This window comes from Haliotis cracherodii, unplaced genomic scaffold, assembly GCF_022045235.1.
Source record: "Haliotis cracherodii isolate W230 unplaced genomic scaffold, xgHalCrac1.p SCAF_37, whole genome shotgun sequence".
NCBI lineage: Eukaryota > Metazoa > Mollusca > Gastropoda > Lepetellida > Haliotidae > Haliotis > Haliotis cracherodii.
The window spans coordinates 2,190,572-2,216,364 of NW_027266294.1; the positions used below are offsets into that span (position 1 = coordinate 2,190,572).

General features: G+C 42.4%; 1 long non-coding RNA gene across 1 annotated transcript in view; it reads right to left on the minus strand.

The window, feature by feature from the left end:
* LOC139477928 (uncharacterized) overlaps positions 1-23,829 on the minus strand; it is an 85,219-nt gene extending 61,390 nt beyond the window's left edge. The window contains exon 1 of the long non-coding RNA XR_011654163.1: positions 23,693-23,829. This is a non-coding gene — a long non-coding RNA (uncharacterized lncRNA). The remainder of the gene's footprint in view (positions 1-23,692) is intronic.
* Positions 23,830-25,793: the final 1,964 nt, after the last annotated feature.

Genomic DNA, 25,793 nt, shown 5'->3' on the forward strand with positions numbered 1-25,793 from the left:
TGGAGTGAGTCAATGTACATGTCACCTCTATCTACTCACTGTCAACACTGGAATGAATCAATGTACATGTCACCTCTATCTACTCACTGTCAACACTGGAGTGAGTCAATGTACATGTCACCTCTATCTACTCACTGTCCACACTGGAATGAATCAATGTACATGTCACCTCTATCTACTTACTGTCAACACTGAAATGAATGAATGTACATGTCACCTCTATCTACTCACTGTCAACACTGGAATGAATCAATGCACATGTCACCTCTATCTACTCACAGTCAACACTGGAGGGAGTCAATGCACATGTCGCCTCTATCTACTTACTGTCAACACTGGAATGAGTCAATGTACATGTCACCTCTATCTACTCACTGTCAACACTGGGGTGAGTCAATGTACATGTCACCTCTATCTACTAACTGTCAACACTGGAGTGAGTCAATGTACATGTCACCTCTATGTACTCACTGTCGACACTGGAGTGAGTCAATGTACATGTCACCTCTATCTACTCACTGTCAACACTGGAATGAATCAATGTACATGTCACCTCTATGTACTCACTGTCAACACTGGAGTGAGTCAATGTACATGTCACCTCTATCTACTCACTGTCAACACTGGAATGAATCAATGTACATGTCAACTCTATCTACTCACTGTCAACACTGGAATGAATCAATGTACATGTCAACTCTATCTACTCACTGTCAACACTGGAGTGAGTCAATGTACATGTCACCTCTATATACTCACTGTCAACACTGAAATGAATCAATGTACATGTCAACTCTATCTACTCACTGTCAACACTGGAGTGAGTCAATGTACATGTCACCTCTATCTACTCACTGTAAACACTGGAGTGAGTCAATGTACATGTCACCTCTATCTACTCACTGTCAACACTGGAATGAATCAAGGTACATGTCACCTCTATCTACTCACTGTTAACACTGGAGTGGGTCAATGTACATGTCCCTTCTATCTACTTACTGTCAACACTGGAATGGATCAATGTACATGTCACCTCTATCTACTCACTGTCAACACTGGAATGAATCAATGTACATGTCACCTCTATCTACTCACTGTCAACACTGGAGTGAGTTAATGTACAAGTCACCTCTATGTACTCACTGTCAACACTGGAGTGAGTCAATGTACATGTCACCTCTATCTACTCACTGTCAACACTGGAGTGAGTCAATGTACATGTCACCTCTATCTACTCACTGTCAACACTGGAGGGAGTCAATGTACATGTCACCTCTATCTACTCACTGTCAACACTGGAATGAATCAATGTACATGTCAACTCTATCTACTCACTGTCAACACTGGAATGAATCAATGTACATGTCAACTCTATCTACTCACTGTCAACACTGGAGTGAGTCAATGTAGATGTCACCTCTATCTACTCACTGTCAACACTGAAATGAATCAATGTACATGTCAACTCTATCTACTCACTGTCAACACTGGAATGAGTCAATGTACATGTCACATCTATCTACTCACTGTCAACACTGGAGTGAGTCAATGTACATGTCACCTCTATCTACTCACTGTCAACACTGGAATGAATCAAGGTACATGTCACCTCTATCTACTCACTGTTAACACTGGAGTGAGTCAATGTACATGTCACCTCTATCTACTTACTGTCAACACTGGAATGAATCAATGTACATGTCACCTCTATCTACTCACTGTCAACACTGGAGTGAGTCAATGTACATGTCACCTCTATCTACTCACTGTCAACACTGGAATGAATCAATGTACATGTCACCTCTATCTACTCACTGTCAACACTGGAGTTAGTCAATGTACAAGTCACCTCTATGTACTCACTGTCAACACTGGAGTGAGTCAATGTACATGTCACCTCTATCTACTCACTGTCAACACTGGAGTGAGTCAATGTACATGTCACCTCTATCTACTCAGTGTCAACACTGGAGTGAGTCAATGTACATGTCACCTCTATCTACTCACTGTCAACACTGGAATGAATCAATGTACATGTCAACTCTATCTACTCACTGTCAACACTGGAATGAATCAATGTACATGTCAACTCTATCTACTCACTGTCAACACTGGAGTGAGTCAATGTAGATGTCACCTCTATCTACTCACTGTCAACACTGAAATGAATCAATGTACATGTGAACTCTATCTACTCACTGTCAACACTGGAATGAGTGAATGTACATGTCACATCTATCTACTCACTGTCAACACTGGAGTGAGTCAATGTACATGTCACCTCTATCTACTCACTGTCAACACTGGAATGAATCAAGGTACATGTCACCTCTATCTACTCACTGTTAACACTGGAGTGAGTCAATGTACATGTCCCTTCTATCTACTTACTGTCAACACTGGAATGAATCAATGTACATGTCACCTCTATCTACTCACTGTCAACACTGGAGTGAGTCAATGTACATGTCACCTATATCTTCTCACTGTCAACACTGGAATGAATCAATGTACATGTCACCTCTATCTACTTACTATCAACACTGGAGTGAGTCAATGTACATGTCACTTCTATCTACTCACTGTCAACACTGGAGTGAGTCAATGTACATGTCACCTCTATCTACTCACTGTCAACACTGGAATGAATCAATGTACATGTCACCTCTATCTACTCACTGTCAACACTGGAGTGAGTCAATGTACAAGTCACCTCTATGTACTCACTGTCAACACTGGAGTGAGTCAATGTACATGTCACCTCTATGTACTCACTGTCAACACTGGAGTGAATCAATGTACATGTCACCTCTATCTACTCACTGTCAACACTGGAGTGAATCAATCTACATGTCACCTCTATCTACTCACTGTCAACACTGGAATGAATCAAGGTACATGTCACATCTATCTACTCACTGTCAACACTGGAGTGAGTCAATGTACATGTCACCTCTAACTACTCACTGTCAACACTGGAGTACGTCTATGTACATGTCACCTGTATCTACTCACTATCAAAACTGGAGTGAGTCAATGTACATGTCACCTCTATTTACTCACTGTCAACACTGGAGTACGTGTATGTACATGTCACCTGTATCTACTCACTGTCAACACTGGAGTGAGTCTATGTACATGTCACCTGTATCTACTCACTGTCAACACTGGAGTGAGTCAATGTACATGTCACCTCTATTTACTCACTGTCAACGCTGGAGGGAGTCAGTGTACATGTCATCTCTATATCTTCACTGTCAACACTGGAGTGAGTCAATGTACATGCCACCTCTATCTACTCACTGTCAACACTGGAGTGAGTCAATGTACATGTCACCTCTAACTACTCACTGTCAACACTGGAGTGAGTCAATGTACATGTCACCTCTATCTGCTCACTGTCAACACTGGAATGAATCAATGTACATGTCACCTCTATCTACTCACTGTCAGCACTGGAATGAATCAATGTACATGTCACCTCTATCTACACACTGTCAACACTGGAGGGAGTCAAAGTACATGTCACCTCTATCTACACACTGTCAACACTGGAGGGAGTCAATGTACATGTCACCTCTATCTACTCACTGTAAACACTGGAGTGAGTCAATGTACATGTCACCTCTATCTACTCACTGTCAACACTGGAGTGAATCAATGTACATGTCACCTCTATCTACTCACTGTCAACACTGGAGGGAGTCAATGTACATGGCACCTCTATCTACTTACTATCAACACTGGAGTGAGTCAATGTACATGTCACCTCTATCTACTCACTGTCAACGCTGGAGGGAGTCAAAGTACATGTCACCTCTATCTACTCACTGTCAACACTGGAGTGAGTCAATGTGCATGTCACCTCTATCTACTCACTGTCAACACTGGAGTGAATCAATGTACATGTCACCTCTATCTACTCACTGTCAACACTGGAGGGAGTCAATGTACATGGCACCTCTATCTACTTACTATGAACACTGGAGTGAGTCAATGTACATGTCGCCTCTATCTACTCACTGTCAACACTGGAGTGAGTCAATGTACATGTCACCTCTATCTACTCACTGTCAACACTGGAGTGAGTCAATGTACATGTCACCTCTATCTAATCACTGTCAACACTGGAATGAATCAATGTACATGTCACCTCTATCTACTCACTGTCAACACTGGAATGAATTAATGTACATGTCACCTCTATCTACTCACTGTCAACACTGGAATGAATCAATGTACATGTCACCTCTATCTACTCACTGTCGACACTGGAGTGAGTCAATGTACATGTCACCTCTATCTACTCACTGTCAACACTGGAGTGAGTCAATGTACATGTCACCTCTATCTACTCACTGTCGACACTGGAATGAATCAATGTACATGTCACCTCTATCTACTTACTGTCAACACTGAAATGAATGAATGTACATGTCACCTCTATCTACTCACTGTCAACACTGGAATGAATCAATGTACATGTCAACTCTATCTACACACTGTCAACACTGGAGTTAGTCAATGTACATGTCACCTCTATCTACTCACTGTCAACACTGAAATGAATCAATGTACATGTCAACTCTATCTACTCACTGTCAACACTGGAATGAGTCAATGTACATGTCACCTCTATCTACTCACTGTCAACACTGGAGTGAGTCAATGTACATGTCACCTCTATCTACTCACTGTTAACACTGGAATGAATCAAGGTACATGTCACCTCTATCTACTCACTGTTAACACTGGAGTGAGTCAATGTACATGTCCCTTCTATCTACTTACTGTCAACACTGGAATGAATCAATGTACATGTCACCTCTATCTACTCACTGTCAACACTGGAGTGAGTCAATGTACATGTCACCTATATCTACTCACTGTCAACACTGGAATGAATCAATGTACATGTCACCTATATCTACTTACTATCAACACTGGAGTGAGTCAATGTACATGTCACCTCTATCTACTCACTGTCAACACTGGAGTGAGTCAATGTACATGTCACCTCTATCTACTCACTGTCAACACTGGAGGGAATCAATGTACATGTCACCTGTATCTACTCACTGTCGACACTGGAGTGAGTCAATGTACAAGTCACCTCTATGTACTCACTGTCAACACTGGAGTGAGTCAATGTACATGTCACCTCTATCTACTCACTGTCAACACTGGAGTGAGTCAAAGTACATGTCACCTCTATCTGCTCACTGTCAACACTGGAGTGAATCAATGTACATGTCACCTCTATCTACTCACTGTCATCACTGGAGTGCGTCTATGTACATGTCACATCTATCTACTCACTGTCAACACTGGAGTGATTCAATGTACATGTCACCTCTATCTACTCACTGTCAACACTGGAGTGAGTCAATGAACATGTCACCTCTATCTACTCACTGTCAACACTGGAGTGAGTCTATGTACATGTCACCTCTATCTACTCACTGTCAACACTGGAGTGAGTCAATGTACATGTCCCTTCTATCTACTCACTGTCAACACTGGAGTGAGTCAATGTACCTGTCACCTCTATCTACTTACTGTCAACACTGGAGTGAGTCAGTGTACATGTCACCTCTATCTACTCACTGTCAACACTTTAGTGAGTCAATGTACATGTCACCTCTATCTACTCACTGTCAACACTGGAGTGAGTCAATGTACATGTCACCTCTATCTACTCACTGTCAACACTGGAGTGAGTCAATGTACATGTCACCTCTATCTACTTACTGTCAACACTGGAGTGAGTCAGTGTACATGTCACCTCTATCTACTCACTGTCAACACTTTAGTGAGTCAATGTACATGTCACCTCTGTCTACTTACTGTCAACACTGGAGGGAGTCAATGTACATGTCACCTCTATCTACTTACTGTCAACACTGGAGAGAGTCAATGTACATGTCGCCTCTATCTATTCACTGTCAACACTGGAGTGAGTCAATGTACATGTCACCTATATCTACTCACTGTCAACACTGGAGTGAGTCAATGTACATGTCCCTTCTATCTACTCACTGTCAACACTGGAGGGAGTCAATGTCCATGTCACCTCTATCTACTCACTGTCAACACTGGAGTGAGTCAAATTACATGTCACCTTTATCTACTCACTGTCAACACTGGAGTGAGTCAATGTACATGAAACCTCTATCTACTCACTGTCAACACTGGAGTGAGTCAATGTACATGTCGCCTCTATCTACTCACTGTCGACACTGGAGTGAGTCAATGTACATGTCACCTCTATCTACTCACTGTCAACACTGGAGTGAGTCAATGTACATGTCACCTCTATCTACTCACTGTCGACACTGGAATGAATCAATGTACATGTCACCTCTATCTACTTACTGTCAACACTGAAATGAATGAATGTACATGTCACCTCTATCTACTCACTGTCAACACTGGAATGAATCAATGTACATGTCAACTCTATCTACACACTGTCAACACTGGAGTTAGTCAATGTACATGTCACCTCTATCTACTCACTGTCAACACTGGAGTGAATCAATGTACATGTCACCTCTATCTACTCACTGTCAACACTGGAGTGAGTCAATGTACATGTCACCTCTATCTACTCACTGTCAACACTGGAGGGAGCCAATGTACATGTCACCTCTATCTACTCACTGTCAACACTGGAGTGAGTCAGTGTACATGTCCCTTCTATCTACTTACTGTCAACACTGGAATGAATCAATGTACATGTCACCTCTATCTACTCACTGTCAACACTGGAGTGAGTCAATGTACATGTCACCTCTATCTACTCACTGTCAACACTGGAGTGAGTCAATGTACATGTCACCTCTATCTACTCACTGTCAACACTGGAGTGAGTCAATGTACATGTCACCTCTATCTACTCACTGTCAACACTGGAATGAATCAAGGTACATGTCACCTCTATCTACTCACTGTCAACACTGCAGTGAGTCAATGTACATGTCACCTCTATCTACTCACTGTCAACACTGGAGTGAGTCAATGTACATGTCACCTCTATCTACTCACTGTCAACACTGCAGTGAGTCAATGTACATGTCACCTCTATCTACTCACTGTCAACACTGGAGGGAGTCAATGTACATGTCACCTCTATCTACTCACTGTCAACACTGGAGGGAGTCAATGTACATGTCCCTTCTATCTACTCACTGTCAACACTGGAGTGAGTCAATGTACATGTCACCTCTATCTACTCACTGTCAACACTGGAGTGAGTCAATGTACATGTCACCTCTATCTACTCACTGTCAACACTGGAGGGAGTCAATGTACATGTCACCTCTATCTACTCACTGTCAACACTGCAGGGAGTCAATGTACATGTCACCTCTATCTACTTACTGTCAACACTGGAGGGAGTCAATGTACATGTCCCTTCTATCTACTCACTGTCAACACCGGAGTGAGTCAATGTACATGTCACCTCTATCTACTCACTGTCAACACTGGAGTGAGTCAATGTACATGTCACCTCTATCTACTCACTGTCTACACTGGAGGGAGTCAATGTACAGGTCATATCTATATCTTCACTGTCAACACTGGAGTGAGTCAATGTACATGTCACCTCTATCTACTCACTGTCAACACTGGAGTGAGTCAATGTACATGTCACCTCTATCTACTCACTGTCAACACTGGAGGGAGTCAATGTACATGTCACCTCTATCTACTCAATGTCAACAATGGAGGGAGTCAATGTACATGTCACCTCTATCTACTCACTGTCAACACTGGAGTGAGTCAATGTACCTGTCACCTCTATCTACTTACTGTCAACACTGGAGTGAGTCAATGTACATGTCACCTCTATCTACTCACTGTCAACACTGGAGTGAGTCAATGTACATGTCACCTCTATCTACTCACTGTCAACACTGGAATGAATCAAGGTACATGTCACCTCTATCTACTCACTGTCAACACTGGAGTGAGTCAATGTACATGTCACCTCTATCTACTCACTGTCAACACTGGAGTGAGTCAATGTACATGTCACCTCTATCTACTCACTGTCAACACTGGAGTGAATCAATGTACATGTCACCTCTATCTACTCACTGTCAACACTGGAGTGAGTCAATGTACATGTCACCTATATCTACTCACTGTCAACACTGAAGGGAGTCAATGTACATGTCACCTCTATCTACTCACTGTCAACACTGGAGTGAGTCAGTGTACATGTCCCTTCTATCTACTTACTGTCAACACTGGAATGAATCAATGTACATGTCACCTCTATCTACTCACTGTCAACACTGGAGTGAGTCAATGTACATGTCACCTCTATCTACTCACTGTCAACACTGGAGTGAGTCAATGTACATGTCACCTCTATCTACTCACTGTCAACACTGGAGTGAGTCAATGTACATGTCACCTCTATCTACTCACTGTCAACACTGGAATGAATCAAGGTACATGTCACCTTTATCTACTCACTGTCAACACTGCAGTGAGTCAATGTACATGTCACCTCTATCTACTCACTGTCAACACTGGAGTGAGTCAATGTACATGTCACCTCTATCTACTCACTGTCAACACTGGAGTGAGTCAATGTACATGTCACCTCTATCTACTCACTGTCAACACTTGAATGAATCAAGGTACATGTCACCTCTATCTACTCACTGTCAACACTGCAGTGAGTCAATGTACATGTCACCTCTATCTACTCACTGTCAACACTGGAGGGAGTCAATGTACATGTCCCTTCTATCTACTCACTGTCAACACTGGAGTGAGTCAATGTACATGTCACCTCTATCTACTCACTGTCAACACTGGAGTGAGTCAATGTGCATGTCACCTCTATCTACTCACTGTCAACACTGGAGGGAGTCAATGTACATGTCACCTCTATCTACTCACTGTCAACACTGGAGGGAGTCAATGTACATGTCACCTCTATCTACTTACTGGCAACACTGGAGGGAGTCAATGTACATGTCCCTTCTATCTACTCACTGTCAACACCGGAGTGAGTCAATGTACATGTCACCTCTATCTACTCACTGTCAACACTGGAGTGAGTCAATGTACATGTCACCTCTATCTACTCACTGTCTACACTGGAGGGAATCAATGTACAGGTCATATCTATATCTTCACTGTCAACACTGGAGTGAGTCAATGTACATGTCACCTCTATCTACTCACTGTCAACACTGGAGTGAGTCAATGTACATGTCACCTCTATCTACTCACTGTCAACACTGGAGGGAGTCAATGTACATGTCACCTCTATCTACTCACTGTCAACAATGGAGTGAGTCAATGTACATGTCACCTCTATCTACTCACTGTCAACACTGGAGTGAGTCAATGTACCTGTCACCTCTATCTACTTACTGTCAACACTGGAGTGAGTCAATGTACATGTTACCTCTATCTACTCACTGTCAACACTGGAGTGAGTCAGTGTACATGTCACCTCTATCTACTCACTGTCAACACTTTACTGAATCAATGTACATGTCACCTCTATCTACTTACTGTCAACACTGGAGGGAGTCAATGTACATGTCACCTCTATCTACTTACTGTCAACACTGGAGAGAGTCAATGTACATGTCGCCTCTATCTATTCACTGTCAACACTGGAGTGAGTCAATGTACATGTCACCTCTATCTACTCACTGTCAACACTGGAGTGAGTCAATGTACATGTCCCTTCTATCTACTCACTGTCAACACTGGAGGGAGTCAATGTCCATGTCACCTCTATCTACTCACTGTCAACACTGGAGTGAGTCAAATTACAAGTCACCTTTATCTACTCACTGTCAACACTGGAGTGAGTCAATGTACATGTCACCTCTATCTACTCATTGTCAACACTGGAGGGAGTCAATGTACATGTCACCTCTATCTACTCACTGTCAACACTGGAGTGAGTCAGTGTACATGTCCCTTCTATCTACTTACTGTCAACACTGGAATGAATCAAAGTACATGTCACCTCAATCTACTCACTGTCAACACTGGAGTGAGTCAATGTACATGTCACCTCTATCTACTCACTGTCAACACTGGAGTGAGTCAATGTACATGTCACCTCTATCTACTCACTGTCAACACTGGAGTGAGTCAATGTACATGTCACCTCTATCTACTCACTGTCAACACTGGAATGAATCAAGGTACATGTCACCTCTATCTGCTCACTTTCAACACTGGAGTGAGTCAATGTACATGTCACCTCTATCTACTCACTGTCAACACTGGAGTGAGTCAATGTACATGTCACCTCTATCTACTCACTGTCAACACTGCAGTGAGTCAATGTACATGTCACCTCTATCTACTCACTGTCAACACTGGAGTGAGTCAATGTACATGTCACCTCTATCTACTCACTGTCAACACTGGAGGGAGTCAATGTACATGTCACCTCTATCTACTCACTGTCAACACTGGAGGGAGTCAATGTACATGTCCCTTCTATCTACTCACTGTCAACACTGGAGTGAGTCAATGTACATGTCACCTCTATCTACTCACTGTCAACACTGGAGTGAGTCAATGTACATGTCACCTCTATCTACTCACTGTCAACACTGGAGGGAGTCAATGTACATGTCCCTTCTATCTACTCACTGTCAACACTGGAGGGAGTCAATGTACATGTCCCTTCTATCTACTCACTGTCAACACAGGAGTGAGTCAATGTACATATCACCTCTATCTACTCACTGTCAACACTGGAGTGAGTCAATGTACATGTCACCTCTATCTACTCACTGTCAACACCGGAGTGAGTCAATGTACATGTAACCTCTATCTACTCACTGTCAACACTGGAGTGAGTCAATGTACATGTCACCTCTATCTACTCACTGTCAACACTGGAGGGAGTCAATGTACATGTCCCTTCTATCTACTCACTGTCAACACCGGAGTGAGTCAATGTACATATCACCTCTATCTACTCACTGTCAACACTGGAGTGAGTCAATGTACATGTCACCTCTATCTACTCACTGTCAACACTGGAATGAATCAAGGTACATGTCACCTCTATCTACTCACTGTCAACACTGGAATGAATCAAGGTACATGTCACCTCTATCTACTCACTGTCAACACTGGAGTGAGTCAGTGTACATGTCACCTCTATCTACTCACTGTCAACACTGGATTGAGTCAATGTACATGTCACCTCTATCTACTCACTGTCAACACTGGAGTGAGTCAATGTACAGGTTATATCTATATCTTCACTGTCAACACTGGAGTGAGTCAATGAACACGTCACCTCTATCTACTCACTGTCAACACTGGAGTGAGTCAATGTACATGTCACCTCTATCTACTCACTGTCAACACTGGAGGGAGTCAATGTACATGTCACCTCTATCTACTCACTGTCAACACTGGAGTGAGTCAATGTACATGTCACCTCTATCTACTCACTGTCAACACTGGAGTGAGTCAATGTACATGTCACCTCTATCTACTCAATGTCAACACTGGAGTGAGTCAATGTACATGTCACCTCTATCTCCTCACTGTCGACACTGGAGTGAGTCAATGTACATGTCACCTCTATCTACTCACTGTCAACACTGGAGTGAGTCAGTGTACATGTCCCTTCTATCTACTTACTGTCAACACTGGAATGAATCAATGTACATGTCACCTCTATCTACTCACTGTCAACACTGGAGGGAGTCAATGTACATGTCACCTCTATCTACTCACTGTCAACACTGGAGTGAGTCAGTGTACATGTCCCTTCTATCTACTCACTGTCAACACTGGAGTGAGTCAATGTACATGTCACCTCTATCTACTCACTGTCAACACTGGAGGGAGTCAATGTACATGTCACCTCTATCTACTCACTGTCAACACTGGAGTGAGTCAATGTACATGTCACCTCTGTCTACTCACTGTCAACACTAGAGTGAGTCAATATACATGTCACCTCTATCTACTCAATGTCAACACTGGAGTGAGTCAATGTACATGTCACCTCTATCTACTCACTGTCAGCACTGGAGTGAGTCAATTTGCATGTCACCTCTATCTACTTACTGTCAACACTGGAGTGAGTCAATGTACATGTCTACTCTGTCTACTCACTGTCATCACTTTAGTGAGTCAATGTACATGTCGCCTCTATCTACTCACTGTCAACACTGAAGTGAGTCAATGTACATGTCACCTCTATCTATTCAATGTCAACACTAGAGTGAGTCAATGTACATGTCACCTCTATCTACTCAATGTCAACACTGGAGTGAGTCAATGTACATGTCACCTCTATCTACTCACTGTCAACACTGGAGTGAGTCAATGTACATGTCACCTCTATCTACTCACTGTCAACACTGGAGTGAGTCAATGTACATGTCACCTCTATCTACTCACTGTCAACACTGGAGGGAGTCAATGTACATGTCACCTCTATCTACTCACTGTCAGCACTGGAGTGAGTCAATTTGCATGTCACCTCTATCTACTCAATGTCAACACTGGAGTGAGTCAATGTACATGTCTACTCTGTCTACTCACTGTCATCACTTTAGTGAGTCAATGTACATGTCGCCTCTATCTACTCACTGTGAACACTGAAGTGAGTCAATGTACATGTCACCTCTATCTACTCAATGTCAACACTAGAGTGAGTCAATGTACATGTCACCTCTATCTACTCAATGTCAACACTGGAGTGAGTCAATGTACATGTCACCCCTATCTACTCACTGTCAACACTGGAGTGAGTCAATGTACATGTCACCTCTATCTACTCACTGTCAACACTGGAGTGAGTAAATGTACATGTCACCTCTATCTACTCACTGTCAACACTGGAGTGCGTCTATGTACATGTCACCTCTATCTACTCACTGTCAACACTGGAGTGAGTCAATGTACATGTCACCTCTATCTACTCACTGTCAACACTGGAGTGAGTCAATGTACATGTCACCTCTATCTACTCACTGTCAACACTGGAGTGAGTCAATGTAAATGTCACCTCTATCTACTCACTGTCAACACTGGAGTGAGTCAATGTACATGTCACCTCTATCTACTCACTGTCAACACTGGAATGAGTCAATTTACATGTCACCTCTATCTACTCACTGTCAACACTGGAGGGAGTCAATGTAAATGTCACCTCTATCTACTCACTGTCAACACTGGAGTGAGTCAATGTACATGTCACCTCTATCTACTCACTGTCAACACTGGAGTGAGTCAATGTACATGTCACCTCTATCTCCTCACTGTCGACACTGGAGTGAGTCAATGTACATGTCACCTCTATCTACTCACTGTCAGCACTGGAGTGAGTCAATTTGCATGTCACCTCTATCTACTCACTGTCAACACTGGAGTGAGTCAATGTACATGTCTACTCTGTCTACTCACTGTCATCACTTTAGTGAGTCAATGTACATGTCGCCTCTATCTACTCACTGTCAACACTGAAGTGAGATAATGTACATGTCACCTCTATCTACTCAATGTCAACACTAGAGTGAGTCAATGTACATGTCACCTCTATCTACTCGATGTCAACACTGGAGTGAGTCAATGTACATGTCACCCCTATCTACTCACTGTCAACACTGGAGTGAGTCAATGTACATGTCACCTCTATCTACTCACTGTCAACACTGGAGTGAGTCAATGTACATGTCACCTCTATCTACTCACTGTCAACACTGGAGGGAGTCAATGTACATGTCACCTCTATCTACTCACTGTCAACACTGGAGTGAGTCAATTTGCATGTCACCTCTATCTACTCACTGTCAACACTGGAGTGAGTCAATGTACATGTCTACTCTGTCTACTCACTGTCATCACTTTAGTGAGTCAATGTACATGTCGCCTCTATCTACTCACTGTGAACACTGAAGTGAGTCAATGTACATGTCACCTCTATCTACTCAATGTCAACACTAGAGTGAGTCAGTGTACATGTCACCTCTATCTACTCAATGTCAGCACTGGAGTGAGTCAATGTACATGTCACCCCTATCTACTCACTGTCAACACTGGAGTGAGTCAATGTACATGTCACATCTATCTACTCACTGTCAACACTGGAGTGAGTCAATGTACATGTCACCTCTATCTACTCACTGTCAACACTGGAGTGAGTCAATGTAAATGTCACCTCAATCCACTCACTGTCAACACTGGAGTGAGTCAATGTACATGTCACCTCTATCTACTCACTGTCAACACTGGAGGGAGTCAATGTACATGTCACCTCTATCTACTCACTGTCAACACTGGAGTGAGTCAATGTAAATGTCACCTCTATCTACTCACTGTCAACACTGGAGTGAGTCAATGTACATGTCACCTCTATCTACTCACTGTCAACACTGGAGTGAGTCAATGTACATGTCACCTCTATCTACTCACTGTCAACACTGGAGGGAGTCAATGTACATGTCCCTTCTATCTACTCACTGTCAACACTGGAGTGAGTCAATGTACATGTCACCTCTAACTACTCACTGTCAACACTGGAGGGAGTCAATGTACATGTCACCTCTATCTACTCACTGTCAACACTGGAGTGAGTCAATGTACATGTCACCTCTGTCTACTCACTGTCAACACTAGAGTGAGTCAATGTACATGTCACCTCTATCTACTTACTGTCAACAGTGGAGTGAGTCAATGTACATGTCACATCAATCGACTCACTGTCAACACTGGAGTGAGTCTATGTACATGGAAGACCGTTACATGTAAGTATCGGAATGTGACAGAGAAGAGAAGTCATCGTCACCTTCCTTCTTCTGGGGATGTGATTGGGAGACGTCCTCATCGACCTCATGTTTGTCTTTGCATGGTACGTCATGATCAGTCTTCCCTCTAGGCGGTGTTTCTGTGAACAAATGATGACAAGAGAAAATTTATCAAGTTAGTGTAGATTAGATGCATTCACGTGCCAGTGACAACACAATCCAAAAACGTTTTAGGGAGTTACGACAAAAGACAGGTCAGTAGGGAAGGGAGTTGACCTCAAACGGCAGGTAAAGTCAACATTCGTACATGTAGCAGCTTTGCTGCAGATTTTAATACTTTAGGGCATTTTAGTCAAATTCAAAACTTGAAAAAGGAGAAATGGCTTAAAACAGACGATATAACCGGCAGGCGAGATCGCTCCACAAAAGAAAACATGCACACAGTCTCCGGCAAACTACGAACAAACAAATAATCTCCAAAAGTGACGTAGACATTTAAATCCATTGATATACTGCATGTTCAGCAAACCAATACTGAGACCACAGGCCTCAAAGATCAGTTAGTTTTATGTCACCAAAGAAGAAGTGTCGACCATGCCCTTAAGAGTGAGAAGAGACAGCGTCTTTGCAACCAGGAACGATGATCACAATGCTGTACTACTCCTAGCTGGACTTGGAATTATGTAGAAGGAAATGTTGAATGCCTAAATGGACAAATCAGACACAATTTTGCACAGTTTTTATCAATTGTTTATTTTATATTGATGTATATTGCTTAAACAAACATGCTAGACAAGTAGGAAGTTACCGTTTTAGGAAAACACTCAGCAATGTCTGCAATTTTATTGGGGGAGGGGGGAGATTAAGGGAAAGCGCAGAAGCCGCAAAACGGCTAAGAATCACAAGACAGATAAACGCAGGGCACCAAAAGAAAACTTGCAGATTGAATTCTTTTTCTATTCATTTGCTCATCTACCTTGATAGATTTCAGCTTAGTTTATGGCCATTCAGTTTCATCTCTTATTAAATAAGAGGGACCTGACCACCACAATGAACTAGCTACCAACTGTTGAACTGTTGCTCCTCGACTAATCAAGTCAGCAGGATTTGCTTCTGTAGGAGTATGTCTCCACTGTGAAGGACTTGTAACATCCGGGATTTCACCTACCCTCTTGGCCACGAAAGGTTTGACAAGCCTGCTGTTATTTCTAATACAGTAAAACACGTTCATGTTGTCTGACCAGAATATCATCTGTTTCAAGTCAACATCTACACTGGATATCTATTCCAGTTTCTGACATAGCTGCTCTACACTGGATATCTAGATCTATTCCAGTTTCCGACATAGTTGGTCTACACTGGATATCTATTCCAGTTTCCGACATACCTGTTCTACACTGGCTATCTATTCCAGTTTCCGACATAGCTGTTCTATAGTGGCTAGCTATTCCAGTTTCCGATATAGCTGCTCCACACTGGCTAACTATTCCAGTTTCCGACATAGTTGGTCTACACTGGCTATCTATTCCAGTTTCCGACATAACTGTTCTATAGTGGCTATCTATTCCAGTTTCCGACATAGTTGGTCTACACTGGCTATCTATTCCAGTTTCCGACATAGCTGCTCTACACTGGATATCTATTCCAGTTTCCGACATAGCTGTTCTATAGTGGCTATCTATTCCAGTTTCCGACATAGTTGGTCTGCACTGGCTATCTATTCCAGTTTCCGACATAGCTGCTCTACACTGGATATCTATTCCAGTATCCGACATAGTTGGTCTACACTGGCTATCTATTCCAGTTTCCGACATAGCTGCTCTACACTGGATATCTATTCCAGTTTCCGACATAGTTGGTCTACACTGGATATCTATTCCAGTATCCGACATAGTTGGTTTACACTGACTATCTATTCCAGTTTCCGATATAGCTGGTCTACACTGGATATCTATTCCAGTTTTCGACATAGTTGGTCAACACTGGATATCTATTCCAGTATCCGACATAGCTGCTCCACACTGGCTAACTATTCCAGTTTCCGACATAGCTGCTCTATAGTGGCTATCTATTCCAGTTTCCGACATAGCTGCTCTACACTGGCTATCTAATATCTAAGTACAATTCTAATAAGGCTTTTAGTTCAAATGGAAATGTAACAGAAAACCACGCTCTGCTACCGTTGTTGTGCAGTTGAATATTAACTATGAATAAAAATGCGAATTCCCTCACTGTTGCGGGGAACTTAACGTGACTATTTTGATATGATGAAATAATTCAGATAATAAATTCGGGGAACTAAACGTGAATCTCTTCTTAAAAAGGATGAAGAAACGTGCTTGGACAGCATGTGCCATGACATACTTTTCCCTTTTCTCCGCGAAGCAAGATGCGTTTCAGCTATCTGCTCAAGCTTAACATGTCTTCAAACCAACCTGTGCTACAGAGACTGTTGTCGTCACTGTGTTGCTTGTCACCATTAATCGGGCTTGGTTTACTTATACATTTTTATTTTGACATTGTACCACGTTCGGTGTAAGTCCTGGTGGTATATGTGTATGCAAGTGTCTGTGAATCTGATTTCCACATCTAATTTCATTTTTTGCCTAATGATATGCACTTTTTTAAAACATGTTTGAACGTGTTTACATTCTAAACATGTGTTTACGTGGTGGCCAGACTGTAAGGCCAAATGTACATTCCGTTTTGGATTTAAACGCATTCCTAAACATGTTTAGATCTGAACATGTCTTGTATGTGTTTACATTCTAAACACATATTTTATAGTGTGAGTACACATATGTGAGTGGCTGCTTGTACTAGTCCGGACTCATGCCAGTTTTATAGTGCTAGCCTACTGAGATACCATGCCGCAGTTTAACATGAATGCCCTTGCATACTGACTCTGAGCAGACCAGTCCTTCTTGTATCCCCTTAATAACGAGAGCTAGGCAGGGTAACAACAAGTACATGTGTCAATGTCTTTTGGTATGAGAGGGACCAAACCATCGACATTCTTCCGGGCAGACGCTCTTTCCACTACAACACGACGTACTAGGAATAAACACTTTGTATTTAGCTCTCCAAAGCTCGCGAAATACAATGTATATGTATAAATATAGGATAAGTATAGGATATAAACAATTCCAAAACACAATCGTGTGATACCCTTTTTACATTAAAAAATGACACAGCACGTGAAACTACGAAACATTAACCCCAAAGCGGTTTTATTCAATTTTTAGTTCTCTAGCATCTCGAGAAGCACCAATTTGTAAACTGCCCCAGGATAGTTACCATCTCAAAAAACACTTGCATGATTACTTCGTGATATTTGCTCCAATTTAGTGAAACGTAAGCAGTGATTAATATCCTGACACATATAATGTTTCAAAGTGCAAGCAACTTGCAGACTATTCGTTTCCTATAAGCCCTTGATGCTGAATTGGGTTGAAATGAACCTGAATCGATGCACGAGTAACATACACATACTTACCAGCGTTTGGCGACATAAAATAGCATCCAACTATACAAGTTGAATACAATAGTCTATCATTACACAGACATCAGTACAAAGACAAACATGATATACTCTAAGTATACAAGTTCAACACAATACCTTGGTCTTGGTCTCTCCTTACTGCTGCTGCATCTACTGTCTTTACTTGTGACTTCATCGTGATATCTGTCACATGTGCATCAATGTCATGGAGAAACTTCAAAATTATTTTTTTAAGACTTGTATATCCACGCAGCATATCACTGGCTGTATCCCCTGTGTCATATCCGAAGACAAACATCCACTGGTCGATCTGTATGCTGGTCAGGCGTCCATGAGTTGCAAACTGCTCCTTCAACGCAGATAACTGTTTCGGCAATTCTGAGTTGAAATAGGTGGAGTAGTTGTCGGGTATAAGTGTACAGATCCAGGTTATTTCATGACACCATGAGGAGGTGTCATGGAAAGTAACCCTCAGCACACGTCCTCCCTTTTTTGTCAAGTACAGCGTAACTGTGAAAACACATTAAGAAGGAAAAGTCAATTTAACTCTCAGGATGAAGTTTATATCTACTCATGGAAAACAATGTGCTTCATATAAAGTTGTGTAAACGTTATGTTTTTGAAAATAGCAACATAATATTTGATCATTTGTCTGATCAATGTTTTATCATAATTCATTGATAAAACCCACACCTGGTAAGAAGAAGAAGAGTGACAATCTCTAACAAAGGGGTGGTGAAAAAACTCCTGTCATAGCCAACATCTCATCCCCCCAGGATGTTGTGGCCCCTCAACTTCTTGCATACGGCTCTGCCATAATTGGTCCCAACCTAGGAATTGTCCAAGCTGTTAATGTTCCAGTTTAGTATAAATTCTTTTGATGCATCCACCGTAAATGGTTGTCTTGTTGACGTGACGTCACACGTGGACAACCGGTCCGTAGCAAGCCATGAGTGTTTCCTTGCTGTACATAACGTCTCCACAAAGACGATATCATGTTTCGAGTGTTTCCTTGCTGTACATAACGTCTCCACAAAGACGATATCATGTTTCGAGTGTTTCCTTGCTGTACATAACGTCTCCACAAAGACGATATCATGTTTCGAGTGTTTCCTTGCTGTACATAACGTCTCCACAAAGACGATATCGTGTTTCGAGTGTTTCCTTGCTGTACATAACGTCTCCACAAAGACGATATCATGTTTCGAGTGTTTCCTTGCTGTACATAACGTCTCCACAAAGACGATATCATGTTTCGAGTGTTTCCTTGCTGTACATAACGTCTCCACAAAGACGATATCGTGTTTCGAGTGTTTCCTTGCTGTACATAACGTCTCCACAAAGACGATATCATGTTTCGAGTGTTTCCTTGCTGTACATAACGTCTCCACAAAGACGATATCGTGTTTCGAGTGTTTCCTTGCTGTACATAACGTCTCCACAAAGACGATATCATGTTTCGAGTGTTTCCTTGCTGTACATAACGTCTCCACAAAGACGATATCATGTTTCGAGTGTTTCCTTGCTGTACATAACGTCTCCACAAAGACGATATCGTGTTTCGAGTGTTTCCTTGCTGTACATAACGTCTCCACAAAGACGATATCATGTTTCGAGTGTTTCCTTGCTGTACATAACGTCTCCACAAAGATGATCCGAAATCATGCTATACTATATCTATCTCAAACGGCGAATCAAATTGCTGCATACTTGCATCAGGCTGTTAGAGTACAAGTCTTGGGTCAGGTGATTAGAAATCGTCTACATGCAGCTTATCTCCATGCTCGACGGCTCGCCACTTAAGACGGGGACCTACCTCTCTGCTACCAAGCGTAGAACTGAGTGCCTCAGAACGTTACGAGTTTTGTAGGATTGGACCCAAAATTCGGCGATGGGGTCGCTATAGGATCCTAAAGAGCGCTAATTGAGCGCCAGTGGATCTCCACAGGTCGCCGAGATCGCTCTCGGATCGGAGTAGAGCGCATTAGATCGCAATGATAGAGAGCCACTGGATCGCATCCTGATTGCCTTGGATCGCAAAAGGACTTGGAACTGATCGTGCAAGATCGCCACATTTTGGGTTGTTTATGTCAAGGGTCTTCAAGTCGCTATCTGATCGTAATCAGATCGTAACCCCAAGATAGCCGAAAAGTTTGGAAACCTATGGCGCTCCCTCAGAGCGCGAAGAGCACAGAAGAGCGTCGCCCAGCAGATTGGGGGTATTACACATCGTTATAGTGCTGACAGACGTCAATGGTGTACACACCGTCACATCATGGGTAATGATCGCTGGTCATGTGCCATGTTTTTCAGTGAGTCATGATTGGCTTTGAACTTCCTTGATAGGAAGTGAACATCAAAGTGAACGTAAGTCAATGTGAACCTGCGACCTGGCATCACTACGACTGACCCCATCCCAATACATATTGTGCAAGGAATGGCCACCAAACAATACTATCGGGACAACATACTGACACCCTTTGTTGTCAACGTTTTTTCTTTCAAAATTTTAAGTTGTTTCCGAGTATCCCCTACTTTTTTAAAGGGTCTTAGACCATCAGTCACGCATTTTGAATTATCGGGTATCAATTTCTTTTATTTATATATTATACATCATTGCCAATGAGGTTTTAATGAAACATCTTCCGTAGATAAATGAGACTGAATATTCTCCTGCGTCGACGGTGTATATTATACTGAACACAGTGTTAGTAAACATCCTTCCATCAAGGACAGGCCTGGGAAACGTAAAAGGTGAAGTGAAAGTAGCTCACGTTTATTATCCGGGAAATATGCTTCGAAGGCACCATCTTCTACAACAAAAACAAAATGCACGTTATTCATTACATAAATGCGACACAACCCTTTCAATATTCATAAGAAATCTCGTCGACTATACGAGCCTGACTATTTCATGAGCATGCGTTTATGACTATCAAACAGTGACAATACCAGGTGTTCGCGAGAAGGTGACCGTATCCTGCTCCACCGGTGGCAGTCATCACAAACACATGCAAAGGCAAGTGAACTGTTCCCTTGAAAAAAAAACACGCATTGCATCAGACATAACTTTTGTCACAAATGCGTCAAGTTTGGAAATGTCCTAACATGTCTGCCATGAACGTTTTAACAGCTTTATTGTTGCCTTGAATGTTGTAAGCTTGATTAAACAACTTTAAGTGAAAGTCGTAGACGCTCTTTGAAATCTTGGTAGAAAGAGTGTTCCAGTGTACCTTAAAATGCTGGAGCTGGTATCTACTCTACTGTTTTAACATTGCCTCCTACCTGTACATATACTTGTCAACCATACTGTGTACACCACTTGCTTGATAACAGTGTTCGAACCTACACTCAAACGTCGCTCCTAATTGTGATACAGAAGTTGTTTATCAATAAATATTTTCTTACTTAGTATCACAACTTCTAGATGCCTCTCAAAGAAATGTTGGCGTAAGATGAAAACAACAAGCAGTAACATGACGTCAACGTTTTGTATATTGTAACAATATTTATGACCAGATAAAATGTAATTTAAAACTGAAATGTCTGGGAATATCTGACCAGTAATACACTGTGCTAAAACTAATGTAGTTCGACCAATACATTTGTCAACACTATACAAACGGACAAATTAAAAAAAAACTTTTAACCTTCTGTCGTTGACGCCATAATCCCTGATTTGCCTGTTTTTTTTCTGCTTTCCTGAAAAAATATAAAACAAACAAAACAGCATGTATGATTAAATGCAGTATGTTTACACAAGTAATATAATTACATCCACACTTTTTGTTATTTGTTATTTGTTTAACGCTTCTCCGAAATGTAAGGTGGCTGACAAATTTACAATTTCTCCACAGTTATATTTCCTATTTACCGGGTGAGTGAGTTTGGCTAATAAAAGTAATATACGGACTAGAAAGGCTGAAGTGACATAGATCTGAATTGCAAAAGCGAGTGTAGATGTTTGGTATCTGACGAGCGAAAGGGAACCAGAAAAAAACCCAGAACATATTCAAGAGTTTCATAAAATGATTGTAGTATTTATACTTCCCCGTGTTTAAGTCAGGTCATGCAAATGAATAGGGTACGAATAGCGTACGAAAACTCTTTAAATAAGAATCGCAAACGAATATTTTTGGCCATAAATGCAAAATTAGCGGATCAAGAGGGGCACAAGGAAGAGGTTTCATGTGTTATAGAGTCAATGACAAATTTCCCGGAACCAAATGATCGCAACAAGGACATGCAAACCATCAGTCGGGAAAGATGTACGATTCGGAAAAACGCTTCCAGTGCAGGGTCAGGGAGCTGCACGTACTGCATGTCCAGCAGCACTATTGACAGTATTAAAGTGCAGGGCTTTTGATTGCATGGCATCTGCATCAAACGACCAGTGACAGTCAATCGAACCGATCAGCTGGTTTTCAATGTAGCACCCGGCACCATCACAAGGCATTAGGATCGGTTTCAACAGCATTGGTCAACACATGATCGGCCAAGGTCGGGACGACCAAGAGTAACCAGCCCCGCCCATGATCGCTACATCCGACTGTGCCACCTACGCGAAAGAAGAGCGGCAGGTTTACAGCAACACGTCCTGTTGGACGCGTCATGTTAAGTCGACATCATCGTCAACAATATCCGCACTGGTGTCGTCAACACAGGGTCTGGCCTCAACTGCGATTGAAAGATGTCTGGTTCAGCACGAATCAAGATTTCTCCTCCGTCGAGGGGATGGACGAGCACAGATCTACAAACGTCAGGTAGAACGTTATGCTGGAAACTGTGTATATGAAGTTGACAGGTTTGGTGGGGGTAGCGTTATGATATGGGCGGATATCTCTTATCATGGAAAAGACAGGTTTGATCCATATCCATGACAATATTATGGCTCAAAGATACATCAACGGAATTCTCCTGCCACACATCCTCCCAACTGCAGCCAACTGCAACAGTGTATTCTAGCATGTCACTCTACAGCAACACATTACACGGTTACACTGCCAATGTATATAACCTACATACCTTACGTAGGGGAGGTAACTCATGTCACAATAGCAACACACTACATGATTATACTGCCACTGTATATAACCTACATACCTTATGTAGGGGAGGTAACTCATGTCACACTAGCAACACACTACACGGTTACACTGCCACTGTATATATCCAATATACCTTACGTAGGGGAGGTACCACCTGTCTCTCTACAGCAACACACTACAGGGTTACACTGCCACTGTATATAACCTACATACCTTACGAAGGGGAGGTAGCTCATGTCACACTAGCAACACACTACACGGTTACACTGCCACTGTATATAACCAATATACCTTACGTAGGAGAGGTACCACATGTCACTCTACAGCAACACACTACACGGTTACACTGCCACTGTATATAACCTACATACCTTACGAAGGGAGGAACCTCCTGTCTCTCTACAGCAACACACTACACGGTTACACTGCCACTGTATATACCCTACATACCTTACGAAGGGAGGAACCTCCTGTCACTCTACAGCAACACACTACACTGTTACACTGCCACTGTATATACCCTACATACCTTACAAAGGGAGGAACCTCCTGTCACTCTACAGCAACACACTACATGGTTTCACTGCCACTGTATATAACCACTCGTTCTGGATGATAGCCAACCCCACGAGCACATGCCCGACACAACGAAACAAGCTGAAAACAAGAGAGACAAGCCAACTTCAACCCAAGACAATGTATCTAGCCATCCTAAGGAACATCATTATTTAAGATCTGTGCGGTTTGGTAATCAGTGGAGACTATCTTTCACAGGTGTTGCGGCACTCGTGAAGAGCAACCTCCTCGTGGTGAGTGCTGGATAACGCTAATAGCTCTTCCCCCGTGTGGACTCGGGGTAGAATTTGTCCACAGCACCCCATTGCTGGTCGTAAAAGGCGACCGAATTGGGCAACCCGTTTGCCGTGGGTTGCGCCCCTGTGTCGGCGGAGGACGGGATTCTGGTGGTTGAGGGCACTGGAGCCAGGAACCGGTGTTCCTTTTGCCCAACACACCACTTCGACCCTTACTTCGCCTAGACGGGTGGTAGAATTGGCCCGATTCTATCAATCGGCTGGTCACGCCATGCCCTGCGCATGGAATACATTCATGTTGAAATAGTTCAGCTTTTTTTGATTGCTGTCCTTGAATGTTGTTAACCAAAATGTTATGATATAAATTTTTGCCTAGAGTCCTATGCCAGAAGGCGGTGGCTCATGGGCCAATCTGGTGTTGTTGACCTCCAAATTCAATATGCATCCATTTTCTTGTCATGGGCAGAACCAGCCTGGCATTTATTTTGGTATACAAATATTGCTATTTGTGTCATATTCACTGGCGTATAACAACCCTGTATCCCTGGTGTTTGCATCCTGGAGATCCGATGCAATTTAACACTGTCCTTGTTGACACTCCATGGTGGGTGGGGAGCAGGGTTGCTGAAAACTTTCCTTTCAATATGGCTCTCAATCATCCTGGTTCTAAACGGAGACATTTAGATACAAGTACATCTGATGAAACTGATACACATGTTGATTCCTGGGCTCGATTCCTTGTGGTCGAAGCTGCAGATCATGAACCAATTAAATTAAACCCCTTTGCTATATCTAAAGCTGTTCATGGCTATTGTGGGGAGGTGAAAAATGTGACGCGTTTGCGTAGTGGATCTCTTTTGGTGGAATGTATGCGAAAGCAGCAATCAATCAATTTGATGTCAATATCTCAGTTTGCTAATGTGAAGGTTACTGTTTCTCCTCACCGGACTCTGAACTCTTGCCGTGGCATTGTCCGTGACCGGACCCGTTCCTTATCGGAAATGTCAGAGGAGGAAATTGTGGCTGAACTAAAAAGTCAAGGAGTTCAGGGGGTCAAACGCTTTACCAGAAAGGATGATAAATCCAATATTGTTCCTACGAACACGTATTTATTCACGTTTGCCCTTTCGTCTATTCCCAATTCAATTAAAGCTGGTTATGTCAACATCGGAGTGGAGGTGTATGTCCCCAATCCACTCCGATGTTATAAATGTCAAAAATTTGGACATGGTTCCAAAACTTGCACGCGCCCCATGGTCTGTCATCGTTGTAGTGACAACCATGACAGTACAGATTGTAACCACGATCTGAAATGTGCAAACTGTGCTGGCCAACACATGGCCTCTTCTAAATTCTGCCCTGTTTATCAAACAGAAATGAAAATTCTAAAATTAAAGTGCGAAAGAAATATCAGTTTTGCAGACGCAAGAAAGCTTGTTACCAATCAGTCAACACCCACTTCCACTTTAAATTTTTCTGCTGCTGTAGCTAAATCTGTTACAACCTCTTCCTCTGTTCTGTGTCAGACTGAGTTGACATGGGTCAAGTCTGATCGACCTGTCCAAACTTCGTCTGTCACTCAGCCAGTCGTATCTGACCATCACCCAGCTTCATCATCCTCTACCTCTCCAGCTGAGACTCAGACAATTTCTGTGGAACC